The following is a 13,966-nucleotide window of genomic DNA, read 5'->3' as shown; positions in this document are numbered from 1 at the left end:
TATTTGATGCCTCACTTTGCAAAGTATCGGACCAGGAAAACTGATTCCTCCATGGTTCAGAAGCAAAGGCACAGGAACAGCATCAACGTTTAGCTGGGCGCCCAGTGCTGAACACTTCATGGGGCACAGCTGGGAAAGATGAAGATGGATGAAGTCCTTTGAGATGGAAGGGGGTAAGGAAGGTGGGCATGTCCAGATGGCAACGGTGAAGCTCCTTCTACCTGAGCTGCTGCTGCCATGCCAGGAGGAAATGCATTGGCAGAGTCTGCCCAAGAAAGTGGCAGTGTTACCATCCCTGGAGGTGGTGAAGAGCTGTGGAGATGCAGCAGTGAAGGCTGTGCTCAGTGGGCATGGTGGGGATGGGCTGGGGAGGGATTTGGTGATTTTAAAGGTCCTCTCCAACCTTAATGAATCTCTAAGGTCTTCAGATATGAACCCTGAATGGGAATGAGGTGGACAAGATTATCATACCGTCGTGGGCAATCAAAGCCCTCAGTGCCTGGGAAGATCCTTGTATCTATGCTTCAAAAACATGCTGCAAAAGATGCCCATTTTAGTACTAACAGGTTCCAGATGGAATGGAAACATTCTCCCAGCTTTCAAAGTAAAGGATTAAAGAGCAGCAAACCAAAGGGTTAGTGCTGGGCTTGGCTTTATGGGCATTTTGGTAATGTGGGCTCTCACAACTGGCTTGCCCAAATGTCTGGAAAAAGGAATTGAAAGAAATGGGATAATTTGTGTTGAAGAAGAGAACAATGAGAAATTCAGCAAGGATGAATAGGAGCAGCTCCCACATCTCTTCCCATAGAGGTGAAGCAGAAAGGTAGTAAGGCCAAACCTGACACTAAGGTCTGTGCAGTGCAAGAAGCACAGATCCAGGTGAGAAGCTAAATCAGGACATAAGGAGTGAGGAGCAACCCAGATGAGATATTTTCAGACCATTTGAACCCAATAAACATCTTAAAAACTGGTCTGAGCCGTCTGGAAGAGGTCATTCCTTTTGGAGACCTATGGAGACACTTCCAAGAAGGTGGGAAGAGGTGAACCAGGCTGCTCTAAGCCTCTCAGTTGACTTTAAAAACCAGAAATAAATGGGATGAAGTAATCACACTGCTTGTAAGCTCCCTGAAGAGAATAAGGTTATCACTCTTGAGGACTTGTCAAGAAGTGATGCATCAAATCAATCAAGTGACCTTTTGTGGCTGGGAGCTCCGTGACACAAATAGGTCAATGAGGTTTTGCCACCATCTCGCAGGGGACCCTCATCTAAATGCAGCTATTGTAGGGTGGGTGAAAAACTTCATGTAAGGTGCCCAGGGAGTGGATATCAGCAGTTCCCTGTCAAAACAGATGTATGAATTGAGTGGGCATCCAGACAGGGTCCCTCCTGGGGGCAAGTTTATTCAATATTTTCATTAACAGTTGAATGATGACATAACAAGGATGATTATTAAATTTGCAGATGATACCTCGCTGGAAGGGACAGCGAGTACATCTGAGAATAGGGCTGGAATTCCAAATGATCTTAATAAATTGGAGAGAGCGAGTGGAAAAAATCACATCCAAGATCTATGAAGAGGTTGGTAACACCAGAGGATAATTCACCACAGTCTACACAAGCATCCAATGCAGAAACCTGCAGAAAGTAATTTGTCCTGCATGTTCCTTTGCTGAACACATCAGGGACTGAGAGACTTGCTTCAAAGCAGTCAAATGCAGTATGAAATTTGGGATGCAATGTTTGGCCACGAAAGATGCACTGATATGCCCACCTGCGTAAAGTCCCTTGCTGGTTCAGCTGGATTAGCTGGATTTGCCCATTGGTTGCCCATGCCATGGGCTGCCAAGGCAGCATGTTGAAGTCACGAGGCAGTCAGATGCCAGGTTCTGGGGAGGTTGGTAGCACAGGATGCTGTATAGGGATGACTCAGCAGTCCCACAGCCTGGGCAGGTCCCCAGGGTGCCCAAATGCTCCATGGTGGTTGGTGCAATGCCAGGTGCTCTTTGCTGAATGGGGATCTCCTACACGGGGCATTGGGAGATGCTGGAGGAGAGCAGGGCAGGGGGGAATACCTCTGGCTGGGATTTGCATCTGGAAACTACCTCTGTGAGGCAGGCAGCACTGCCAGGTCGGTCTCAAATCAGTAAGTGAAAGAGGAGAGGAAAAGCCTCTCCCATGCCCATGGAACAAATAAGCCTCAGCCTCTGGACGCTCCAAGCCCCTCCTTTCTTGCAGGTGGAGGTTGAGGGCCCAGTGTGAGGCCCAACTAAACTTTGGGGTAGTGAAGGATGAAGGCAACGATGGGCTGGATGCCAAATATCAGGGAGCACCCAACCGCCACTGCTCCCATCTCAGTACATGGACACAGAGGTCACCTCCTGAACACTTTTCCCTGCTTTCCAAGGACAGGAAGTTATTACAAAAGTGTATATATAGGAAAAGAAAAAAAAGAAAAAAAAAAAAAAAAAGGCAAAATAAACTCCAACAGAGAATGACCGGATGAAACCATAAGTGAGATGGGGCTGCCTGATGAGAGCAGTGGATATCTGGGCACAACGGATGCCGACGGCTCCACAACGCCTCTGAGTATTTATGGTCTATTGTACAGGATTCGAGGCAAAGAGCAGCCTATTCCTGCTCTGCATGACAACATTTCCTGAGCATCAGCAGATATTAATAGTCACAAATAGAGCCGTCAGACCTCTCCTATTATTTACCTGCTTTGAGACAATTGGGATCTGCAGCAATAAGTGCACCTTTGGGATTTGCTCACGTGGCTCTCACCTATTCCGACGTATTTCCTCCCCTCTGCAAAGCAGAACAGTTTGCCCTGTGTCCTACATCAGAGTCCACAGGGGATATTTCCTCCTATAGAAAAGTGGAGAGAAGCAGTGTATGCCCCGGACTGCTGGAGCCTGGACATTTGGTGCTTTGATTTGCATTCCATGAGAAATTCTGCTGCCTGACAATCTGTGCTCAGCATAATGAGGAACGGAGCCAATTAAAAATAATAGGGGCCCTGTGCTATTGCCTTTCACAAAATAATAAAAAACAAGAAAATCTTGCTTTTAGATGAAGTCCAAACATCTCAAGATGTTTCAGCTTTTCTTACCGACATTCAGTCATTGGGAATGCAGAACTGGAACAGGTGGTTCTGATAAGGCACAACCCCAATTGCATCCCTATAAATGGGCTTTCAGAGGCCAGTACAAGAGCCCCATTCCTTCCCTCATACAAGGCACAGTTTGCTGCTATCAAGGGGTTTCTCCCTGGACTTACCCTCATTGAGGTCTACAAACATCCCTGGCTCTGTTGTCTATTTTTGGAGGCAGGGAATTAACACACCTATTTGCATTTTACCTTAATTTGGCCTGAGTTAAAAATGATTTCAGTAATTGGATAAGCACAAGGCTTTCATCAGCCCAGCCTGCAGCAAGCTCTGCACCTAGGTCATGGGAAGGACTCAGGCACCCTGGCACCAATGGCTGCTCTCCATGCAGCTGCAGGGCAGTGCTCTGCTGTGCTGGGAAGATAAGGGACACAGGGAAGTCAGGGAGATTTCTGGTAAGCCCTTAAAATCCCAGACAGTGTGTTAAAGCCATGGGGATTTCCTAGACTTGGAGCAGGCTTTTTGCTGAAGACTGCAGCATTTCTTTAGCTTCCCTTCAGCTGTATGTTGGGGAAACTGAGGCACAAGCACTGATTTCTCTCCTGTCCCCCTAGCCTGATAACTTCTCTCATAGCATTAGCTGGAGGCAGAAACAATTTCTTCTGCTTGTCCTTGATGCTCAAAGTTGTCTGTGTCTGTGCACAGCTAGGAGGCAATTCCTGCTCAGAAAGATGAGGTCCTGTGCCCAGCCTGGGGATTGTGTCTCAGCCTGAATCTACACCATTGCACTCCAGGGCATTTTCTGTAAGTATGGAAAGTGTCTGCTGTTTGGGATTTAACCTGTGTGGGCCCCATGGTCTGCTGTTGTTCTGGAACCCCCTGCCCTCCTACACAAGCTCATCCTGGGGCATAGCAGTTAGCTGGGGTACAAGAAAACCATCTCTCCTCATAGCTCTCACCATCTGCAACTGCAGTCCCACCAGCTGGAGCCAAGCCTGGTGCCCAGCAGAACATCAGCACTTAATGATTATGACGAATTAATAACATCCTAATTAATAATTCTTCATTACTTCTGCCTCCTCAAGAGCTCCTGAAGGCACTGGAGATGAGATCTGTGAGTTCAAGTGAACACAGATGTCAGGGAGGGTGAGTGAGTGGTGGTTTCCTGTGGATAGAAAGATGGGGACTACTGCTGTTAGCTCTGCACCAAGAAGACGAAACTGATCTACTGGTGTGCATATCCATGCCAACAGCCAAGGCAGCAAGCTAAAAATTACCACTTGGGTTGGTTTTGACTGGGGAAGGAGGGGAAACCTTTTCTTTCCAGGCTGGAGTGTTTTGTTTATTTTACACATGCTCCCCACCTAGCTGGGATGGGTTGTCCCCTTGAAAAGCCATCTGAGGGCCAGATCATACCAACCCAAGCTCTAGAGAAAGACTCAGCTGACACTGGGTGTTAGTAACTCCTCTTGGCCCACGAAGAGAAGAGGAAGCTCAGGGAAAACTTATCGCCTTCTACAACTAAATGAAAGGAGGTTGTGTTGAGGTGGGGGTGCTATCTCTTCTGCCATGTAACAGCTATGGAAAGAGAGATAGCAGCCCTAGGCTGAGCCAGGGGAGGTGCAGGTTGGATTTTAGGAAAAATTTCTTCTGTGAAGAAGTGATGGTTTGGCACAGGCTGCCCAGAGAAGCAGTGGAGCCGCCGTCCCTGGAGGTGTTCAAGAAATGTGGAGATGTGGCACTGAGGGATGCAGTTCAGTGCGCATGGTGGGGATGGGGTGGGGTTGGACCTGGGGATCTGAGAGGTCTTTTCCAACCTATGATCCTAAGGCTCTTAGAGCAGCTTGAGCAGAACACCTGAGCCAACGAGCCCAAATCTGCTCTTTGCTGGCAATTCCCATCAACCTCATCCTTACAAAGAAAAGGAGGTGAAGAAGGTTTTTGGGATGGCTGGGGAACCCAGAGCATTATTTTTTCTTTTCTGAGACTATAACAGCCTGTGTCTAAACCAGCAAACAGAGGCTGAACAGGAGAAATGCAGCTTTTTCCAATGGCATCCAAAGAGGGAGGAGAATTGCTATTTGAGCTCAAAGGCAATAATTAGGAAATGAGTGGGTTTCAACAAGCACAAATAAACTTAAACTAGAAATTACCAGCTTCCTAAGCAACACCCAGTTCCAATAGGAAGCAGTGAGAGCTGAAGCAGGCTGGGAGGCTGAAAACAGAGGCAAGTCAAAGGAGAAAATCTGCAATGGGACTCTGTGTTGTGCTGCTTTGATAATCCTGAGATGCCCCAAATCACATGCTTGAAAAGGCATTGTGTGATAACTGGCTTGTGTTTTGAAATGGTTTATCGTCCTAAAATAGGAAGCCTATCTCATGCCATCTTTGCAACTGACACACTGCAAATGGCACCATTTCAGCTAGTTTTAAGAAATGACTACAATACTCCCATTAAGAAACACAGTGAAGCAGTCATTTCCCTTAAATCGTTTTGGTTTCTTTGAATATTATTTGTGTGATGAGAATGAAGTCTGAATTTTTTTATGTCTGTGGTGAAGAAGACAAGACACAGTGAGCTTAAATTGCAGCAAGAGAGATCTGGATTATTTGTGAATAGTTACATCCTAGAGGTAGAAAGGGTGGAAAAGGGCTGGATTTGCCTAAGGATGCCGTGGGATTAGCACCAGTTCACCTTTAGGGTATTCCTATTGATTATCTTGGTTTGAATTTCCATATTACTCCAACTTTTCTTTAGGAAAGCTGCTCATGCACCTCTGTCAAAGTCCTGAAATAAGGGAAAAAGGAGACTGCAAGCAAACAACTGCTCCCCTGACTCTGAAACACCCCGATCTTCACTTTGTTTGGTTAATCCTGGCTCAGGTGAATAATCCAGAGCAGAAAGGGAACCCTCACCTTCACCCAAGGACACTGCTCCCCGTAGATCAGCTCCTGCAGCAGATGATGAGGGCAGTGGGCAGACAAGCAAGAGGATGTTATATTTATATTATTTAACACATCAAAAATAAATCTGGGGCTTGCATTTACAATGCCCTGCTCCTTTAAAAGCAGCGGACGGTACCTTGCCGCCATCAGTCTGCGAGAGGATGAGCAGATGGAAGAGCAAAAAGGGGGAGGAAAGCTTTTAGCATCCCTCATGATGTCTCAACGGGCACTCAGCAGTGACAATTACTGAGCAGGTAATGAAGACAGAGCAGAAACACCGATTTGCTGCATGTGGAGAACAAAAGAAATTGCAGTTTTCTTTTCTCCCCCCTGCAATAGATCAGGGCAAACAAACAGCTTCTTTAATACTGAAATCAGCCTTGATGCACTTGAGATTGCACGTCTCCTGCTGGGATGGGGTGGACAGCTGATGGTAGGCAGTTTTTCCTTATCACCAGCTCCAAATGGCAAAGACCAGCTCCTATGACAAATGTACTGGTGGCTGCCAGAGCAAACACTTCACAGAGAGATTTAGAGTGGTTGGGGTGGGAAGGAGAAATGCTGAACGCTTCTTCCTCCTCACTGCTATAGCTTTGTGCATCTCGTCCAGTGAGATGTGACTGTCTTTCCTGGAGGAAAGGACAGAATGGAAACAAATCCCCCACAGCAGCAGATTTTTCAAGAAAAGGGGAAAAACTCTCAATTCCTCTGCATCCAAGAAGCCTTGAAAGAGCAGCAGAAGCAAAACCTGTGGTTTCATGCTTGGTTTCAGTGAGATCCTGCTCCTCGAGGCCATTTCAGACATTGCTAGAAGGCTCAGTCTTGTTCCTTACTGCAGCCCTGAAGCTTTCAGCAGGAGCAGGATCTGGGAGTAGAAATTTGAGTGGAAGGATTAATTGTGGCTGGCAGAGGGGAGCACTGGGGAGGTGCGTTGCTGAGGTTTCAGGCTGGCCAGAGAGGAGGTAATTTAGTGGGAGGCGATGCGTACAGGCTTCTGGCTGGCAGAGAAGAGGGTAATTTAGTGGGAGTTGATCCCTTGAGGTTTTTGTTGGATAGAGAAGAGAATAACTGCACGAAGGAGACTCCTGGGCGTGTTTCTCTAGTTTCAAGCTTCATAGTGAGTTCCCTTTATAACTTAGGGCTGTCTTCCCCGGTGACTCTTTCATTCGCTATTTCAGATGCCTGATTAAAGAGCAGCTCTTTGGGAATGCTGAATGGCTAAGGGGCACAGGAAGGGGGAACTTGCTCTACCCAAGGTGCCAATGGCTGGATCAGTCCATCGCCACAGCCTTGTCTCCTGCTCAAGAAACAGTTCCTGGGCACCTCTCTGGGCCTGGTGTTGTGTTCTGCTCCTCTGGAGTGAGAATTTCAGCATTGCCAGGCAGCTCAGAACACTTGAGCTGTGTTTTCCAGCAGCAGGAGGCCAGGTGAAGACCTCTGTTTTTCTAGAGATGTCACAGCTCGACCCTCTAACCTGAGAAGGGAAGATTTCTCTGTAGCTGGGACTTCTGTAGCCCTTTCCTCCTGTGTGAACAGCCGTGAGTCTAAGGAAAACTAAATCTTTGTGACAGGATTTCCTTATGACCTACTTTTCACAAAACCTGGAGAAAAAAATGATATCCTTGAGAATTCTTCCCCCTTCTCAGGTGGAGTTGGAGTCAGACAGCAGCTTTGCAAGTTACTCAGGACTGACAGACATAGTGGGAGTAAGTGACCACACACCCATCCATTTAATGGAAGTTCTGGTTACCCAGATCTCATGCCACAAACTCCTTTCAAGGCACCACACATGGATAATGCTTTTGGTCAAGAACAATTCCACCAGACGTCTATGTCATGAAGCCATTCCACCTCCCTGCGCTGAGAAGAGAAATGGACATTGCAGGATGCAGGGATACAAAGGCTCAGCAGTGCTCTGGTGCTGCTGGGGAACAGTTGCTCACGCAGTGCCTAAAATGAGAGCCCTAATTTGTTGATAGATTTCAATATACTTCTGTCATATGGCTAATTTTTACATCATATTCATGTTTTTCTAAGTGTCAATATCCCTTCAGAACATCCCACCAAAAGCTTAATTTTCCAGCAGTTTTTCCTAGGCTAGCAATGAGCTTCTGACTATTTATATGCCTCTCCTCCACACCTAATAACCAGAAGAATAACTAATAGGAAGTGCTTGAAGCATGTCATAATTAGTCTGACATTAGTGAGCTCCAATGTCTTTAGTTAATTGATAGATTTTAGCACGACTGAATCTCAGAAAATGAGTGAGAATTTCATCTGCTTCATCAGAGGCTGAACAAACTGTTCACTTATCTCTTGGGGCAAGGATATTTGACACAAGGGCAATTGATTGAATGGAAAAGAATCACGTCTAAGAGCAACTGAAGCAGTCCTGAGCTGCCCTCCATCTAACCTAGGTGTGACCAAATGCAAAAGATATTCATGCTTAGATAATGGCTAGAGGCTCTCTAGAGTAGAGCCGGCGTTAAGTCTTCATTCAGCAGCTGTACTCTTTGGAGACAGAACGGGGATATACATGGGTGTCAGTGTAAGCTTGAGCTCCTGCTCCATCTCCCTCCTTGCACCTCATTTTCAAAGCCGTGGGGTAAGGTGAGCTCAGGTTGTGTAGAAAGCACCCATGGAAGCAGGGTACCGGTGGGGGTGGGAAGGGAGTTGTGGACCTCCATCAACTGGGACCTCTCTGGGCTCAGGTCACTCGTGTTTTGCAGCCCCCAACCTTACAGCCTAATGAACCTGGAAGGTCTTGCTTTGCATCTGCCCTCTATTAGGCATTTCATGCAGTGCTTTCCAGCTGTCTGCAAGCACTGAAATGCTCGGTGGAGGTAAGCTCATCATGCTCCAGAGCTCCCAGGGCATGATCAAGTCCTTGCTGGAGGTGATGCGTGCAACAGAACATCTCGAGGCCACCAAAGGCTGAGTGGGGAAGAGCTTTCTCCCAGATGTGTCCTGGCAGAGCATTTGTACATGGTCCTCTGCAGTGCCTCTGTATGCTGGGAGGGGTTTCATGATGATGTAGTGCATGCAGTGCCAAACATCTTCCAGAGTTGTCTTTACAGACCACATTTTTTACCTTCTGAGTATCATATAATCATTAAGGTTGGGAATAACCACTAAGATCGTCTAGTCCTACTGTCAACCCATCCTCACCATGCCCACAGCACTATGTCCCTCAGTGCCACATCTCCAGATTTCTTGAACACCTCCACGGATGGTGACTCCACGCTCCCTATGCAGCCTTTTCCAGTGCTAATGCATTCTTTCTGGGAATATTTTTTTCCTAATATCCAACCAGAACATCTCCAGGTAGAACTTGAGACCATTACTTCTAGTCCCATTACTAGTTACCTGGAAGAAAAGGCCAATCCATCGTGCTGTGCTTGTACGCTTCCACTACATGCAACTATGTGTTCATATTCCTGTTGTGCTTACCCCACAGAATTTTAAGGTTTAGCCTTTGCTCTAACTACAGGTATGAAGTCTTCATCAAAGCAAGGAATTGTCCAACACTTACCAGAAAGCATTTCCTTGGCAGCTGTAATCCAGGGACGCGCTCTGCCTCCCTCCAGCTCCAGAGGTCAAACAACAAAGATCCCACGAACTGAGACAACACTCAAAGAATTGCATTGTATGTGCAAAGCAGCTGCTGTGCTGTTGAACCCATTTGGCTGAAAGAGGCCCACAAGGAGCATCTCAGACCTCCTTGCTCTGGATTTATAATGACATCTCAGCCAGTTAACCTGGCTTTTGAAAAAGTATCCCCCCTGCTGGAGTCTGCAGAGCCTGGGAAGGGGAGATGATGAAAACACTTAAAGGAAACCCTAAGGGGATGACTCCAGATTTAAGACCTCATAAAACACGACTGGTTTTCCAAGACATGCGGAGCCAGATCGTTGTGACAGCAAACAGAGGGTGAGGGGAATCGGCCAAGTGGAATTGTCTTAATGGCCACTAGAAAAGCAACTGCTGTGTAAATGCTGTAAAATACATTAACAAGCTGGACGCTGCTGTTTTGACAAGCTGCGTGTATGAAATCAGAAGAACTCCTTGCAGTGTCTTGTTCACAGCACTGAAGATCTCCGAGGGTGTTTCATGACTCTGCCCTCATCACATCGTGCTGGGATGCGCGCCTGCCCCATGTGCTGGGTCACCATTAGGGACCCCAGCTGTGTGCCTTATTCCTTCATGCTCCATCAGGACTCATTTGTGCACTCCAACGTCAGTGGTATAATTTTCATGATGTCTCAATATTTACTTGATTTAATAACACATAGAAAACATGTTTATTGTCCTAATTTGAGGTACTCATTTGGGGTCGTGATATCTGATTTCATTTTCTTTTGCTCTTGTGCCTGGAGAAATGCAATTTCTGGTCCTCCTGAGACTGGAGACTTTTCAATGTGAGTTTACTGGTGCTTGACACCCCAGATAAATGCATTCTGCATCCATCCATGGAGACACTAACAGGCTCTCTTCTCCCAGCCACCTATTTTTGCACAGTTTGTAGGACTGTAACACATTTGAAACTTCTGCCAGTTTATCAAATTCACTGAAAAGTAATTGATAGCTTCAAAACCACTAGGAGGAATGAAAAGCCAATTGGATTTTCCTAACTGAAAAGGGCAAAAAAAAATACTAAACTCTGCTGAGCCCTCCCCACTGACACTGAATTATTTCCATCAAGCCTCCATTAAGACAAGGAGGGGAACCTAATGGATGTGTCACTGCAATACAGCAGAGGCTGCAAAACAGAAACAGGTCTTCAGCTATTCATAGATACCAATCCCTCTGTTGTGCCTTACACAGTAGGACCCAGGGCAGAAGGAAGGTTATCCTTTAGAACTCAGGTCTTCTCCAGTCCCTGGCCATGAATGCAACTGGAGAAATCATAAAATCATGATTTCTAGTTCAGCCTGGGTTGAAAAGAACCACAATTCTCATCCAGTTCCAAGCCCCTGCTGTGTGCAGGTAGCCAACCAGAGCCACATCCAGCCTGGCCTTGAATGCCTGCAGGAATGGGGCATCCATAGCCTCCTTGGGTAACCTGTTCCAGTGCCTCACCACCCTCTGGGTGAAGAACTTCCTCCTAATATCTAATCTAAACCTCCTCTGTCTCATTTTGAAGCCATTCCCCTTTGTCCTATCACCATCCACCCTCCTAAACAGTTGTACCCCCTCCTAGTACAAAGAGGGCAGGTAGAGCAGCATGGATAGCTCTGTGCCCATCCTACCCCAAGATGCTGCATTCCCTGCCTGGTCCTCCACCTTCCTCTGGTTTTGCACCAGTGCCACAGCTACAAGAACAAAAATCACATTTCTGACAGCTCTACCTGCAATTTTTGGGCTTTCTCGAGTGAAGCTTTGATCGACACTGCTCACAAACAGGCTCCATGCCAGGCTGATGAGAAGCACAGAGATTGTAATGAGATTCCTTTAGTAATTCTTGTCAAGGCACAAAATCAGTGAGCCTCAGTAAATCAGTGGAGCCTTTCGTGTTCCCTGTCTTAATGGAAACATCAGTAGAGAGACATGTGATGTTGAATTGTCTGCTCACTGGCAGGTATCCAGTCCTGAGAGCTCAAGGAGAAAAATAAGGGAGGGAAGCACCTGGGATGAGGATTTTCCTCCACAACTGGGGGTCTGATTCAGGAGTAGTCTGATGGGTCACATCTCTGTAGAAGGAAATAGCCCTTCAGTTCCTTTCTGTCATACCCATATGACAGCCCCATGGAGCTCAAATCGTGGACCATGGAGTTGACATCAGAGTGGGAGTGATGGTTCACATAATGCTGGGCTTTCCTGCAGCTGTGATCTCAGCTCCCTTTTATCCTCTCATCTGCACCAGTCTTGTTCACTGGATTGTTTAGACATTCTTGCTAAGATTTTGAGCCTCTCATTAACTTGTAGAAATATGTACCTGGTTAGCATCATCTATCCTGCCTGGATCCATTGCAGGTATGTCTAGTGGTGATGGATGTAGAAAATAGAGCTTTTCTCCCTCTTCTCTCCAGCCCTAGTCTCATCCATTACCTGATAAAGGGTGCCATTACACAGAACTATTTGCTTACCTTTGAGAAGCTGTGCAGCTCCTTCTGCCCACTGGGTTTATGAGCTGCTCAGCCTCTCACGCCTGGCTGCCTGGGGATAGAGGGGGTCCTGTTGGTGTCCTTTGGGATGGAAAGGGATGAGAATGGTCAGCACAGTCAGAGCATAGTGGTGTAGTTCCCTTTATCTGATCTGATGCTGACAGACCAAGAGGTAATGCATCTGCACAGGGTGCCCAGGGAAGTAGTGGAGTCACCATCCTTGTCCAAGAAGTTTGGAGATGTGATGCTTAGGGACAAAGTTTAATGAACATGGTGTCAATGGGTTGAGGTGGACTAAATGATCTTAGTGGTATTTTCCAACCTTGATGATTCTATGAATCTGTGATTCTATTACTTAATTCGTCAGCCCATTTGGTCTCCAAGCTCTCTCAACACCAGATTCTGCAATGTGTATCATGTGGGGGTGATTATCTCTGTTTCTCTCTCTTGCAACTGCACAGTGTCTGTTTGCTTTCAGCTTTGATCTGCTGTTTGTCAGTTTCCAGTTTCATGGAAAACACTGCAATAAAACGCTCTTTCAGGTCGAACTTTATTTCAGGATGGAAAAGAATGGAATAGCTGCAACTGGAGTGTGAGGAAGTCGCATCTGGAACCAAGCCCTTCTGATGCCCCTGTGAGGAGGCAGCAAACCCTGATTTCAGTCTTTCAGACAAGTGATGTATCTGGGGATGTGGTGGCAGAAATTCTGGAGAGGGAATTCAGGATGTTTGAAAACCTGCTTCTTTCCAGGCTGTGTCCCAGCGGATGCACTGTGACCTTTCCAGAATGGGCCATACCTCAGCCTGATGCCCTGCGGGCTCCTTGGGCTTGTTTTTCCCATTGCCCTAAGCCTTTACCTTCCCTAGTGGAAGGTAGTCATGATTTGCAGAACACATGAAGATGATCTCAAATCTTCCACGTTGACACACGGCTTGAACCTTCCATACTGACGCATTCACACTGACTCTTCCCTGTTGGACTGTGTTTTCCACCTGCATCCAAAAACCTATTAACAGTTTTGGGAAAGCTACAGTGGAGATAATCACAACTGTGCCTATGGGACTTTCAGCTTTAAGGCTCCATTTCGTGGATTTTGTTTCTACTGCAAACAGCTGCCCGTGGGACTCTTGCCCACCACTTGCTTCCTCCACCCTCCCTCACAGGAAAGCACAGCAAAGCTTTGTGCAGGCTGCTGCTCTCCAGATCCTTTTGAACATCATCAGAGCCCCCTTGCCCTGCGAGCAGAGCAGGTTTCAATATCCATGAGACTAACCAGGCACTAAAAAAATAAAAAAAATCCCAAACCACAGACATCTGGGGGAGTTCTCAAAAAAAGAAAGCTCTTCTTTTTACTTTTTTTTTTTTTTAAGCAAAATTACCACCAGCGACACAACAACAAAAAGCTTTCAAGTCTTTTTTTCAGACACGTGTCTGAGATTTCCTCCTTTGACAGAGGATGCTTTGCATTGGGTGCCTTGTGTTGAGCTGTGCTCGTTTCAGATGTCTCCAAAACAACAGATGCTTGTAAAACAAGAGCACTAAAGTGAGCCAGGGCCGATCCTGCTTCGTTGTGAGCTAGCCTGCAAGACAATTCTGTCTGCTCTTCTTCATTGCAGATGTAATTGCAGAGGCTCTGCCCACATGTGTAGCAGTGACGGGCTTCTGGCTATGTTGGGTAAAGCCTGGATTTAACCTACAGTAACAAGTGCGCTCTGGCACAGCTTTGGAATAAAGATGCTCAGAATAAGATGTGTATTCTCAGACATTTGGCTCCAGGGCCTGATGCTCAGCCCTGCCACCCATATG

Source organism: Centrocercus urophasianus, unplaced genomic scaffold, assembly GCF_019232065.1.
Source record: "Centrocercus urophasianus isolate 14NV4802_14NV808 unplaced genomic scaffold, USGS_Curo_1.0 seq_48, whole genome shotgun sequence".
NCBI classification, from domain to species: domain Eukaryota; kingdom Metazoa; phylum Chordata; class Aves; order Galliformes; family Phasianidae; genus Centrocercus; species Centrocercus urophasianus.
The sequence above is the reverse complement of the archived record's forward strand: the minus strand, read 5'-3'. Positions refer to the sequence as shown.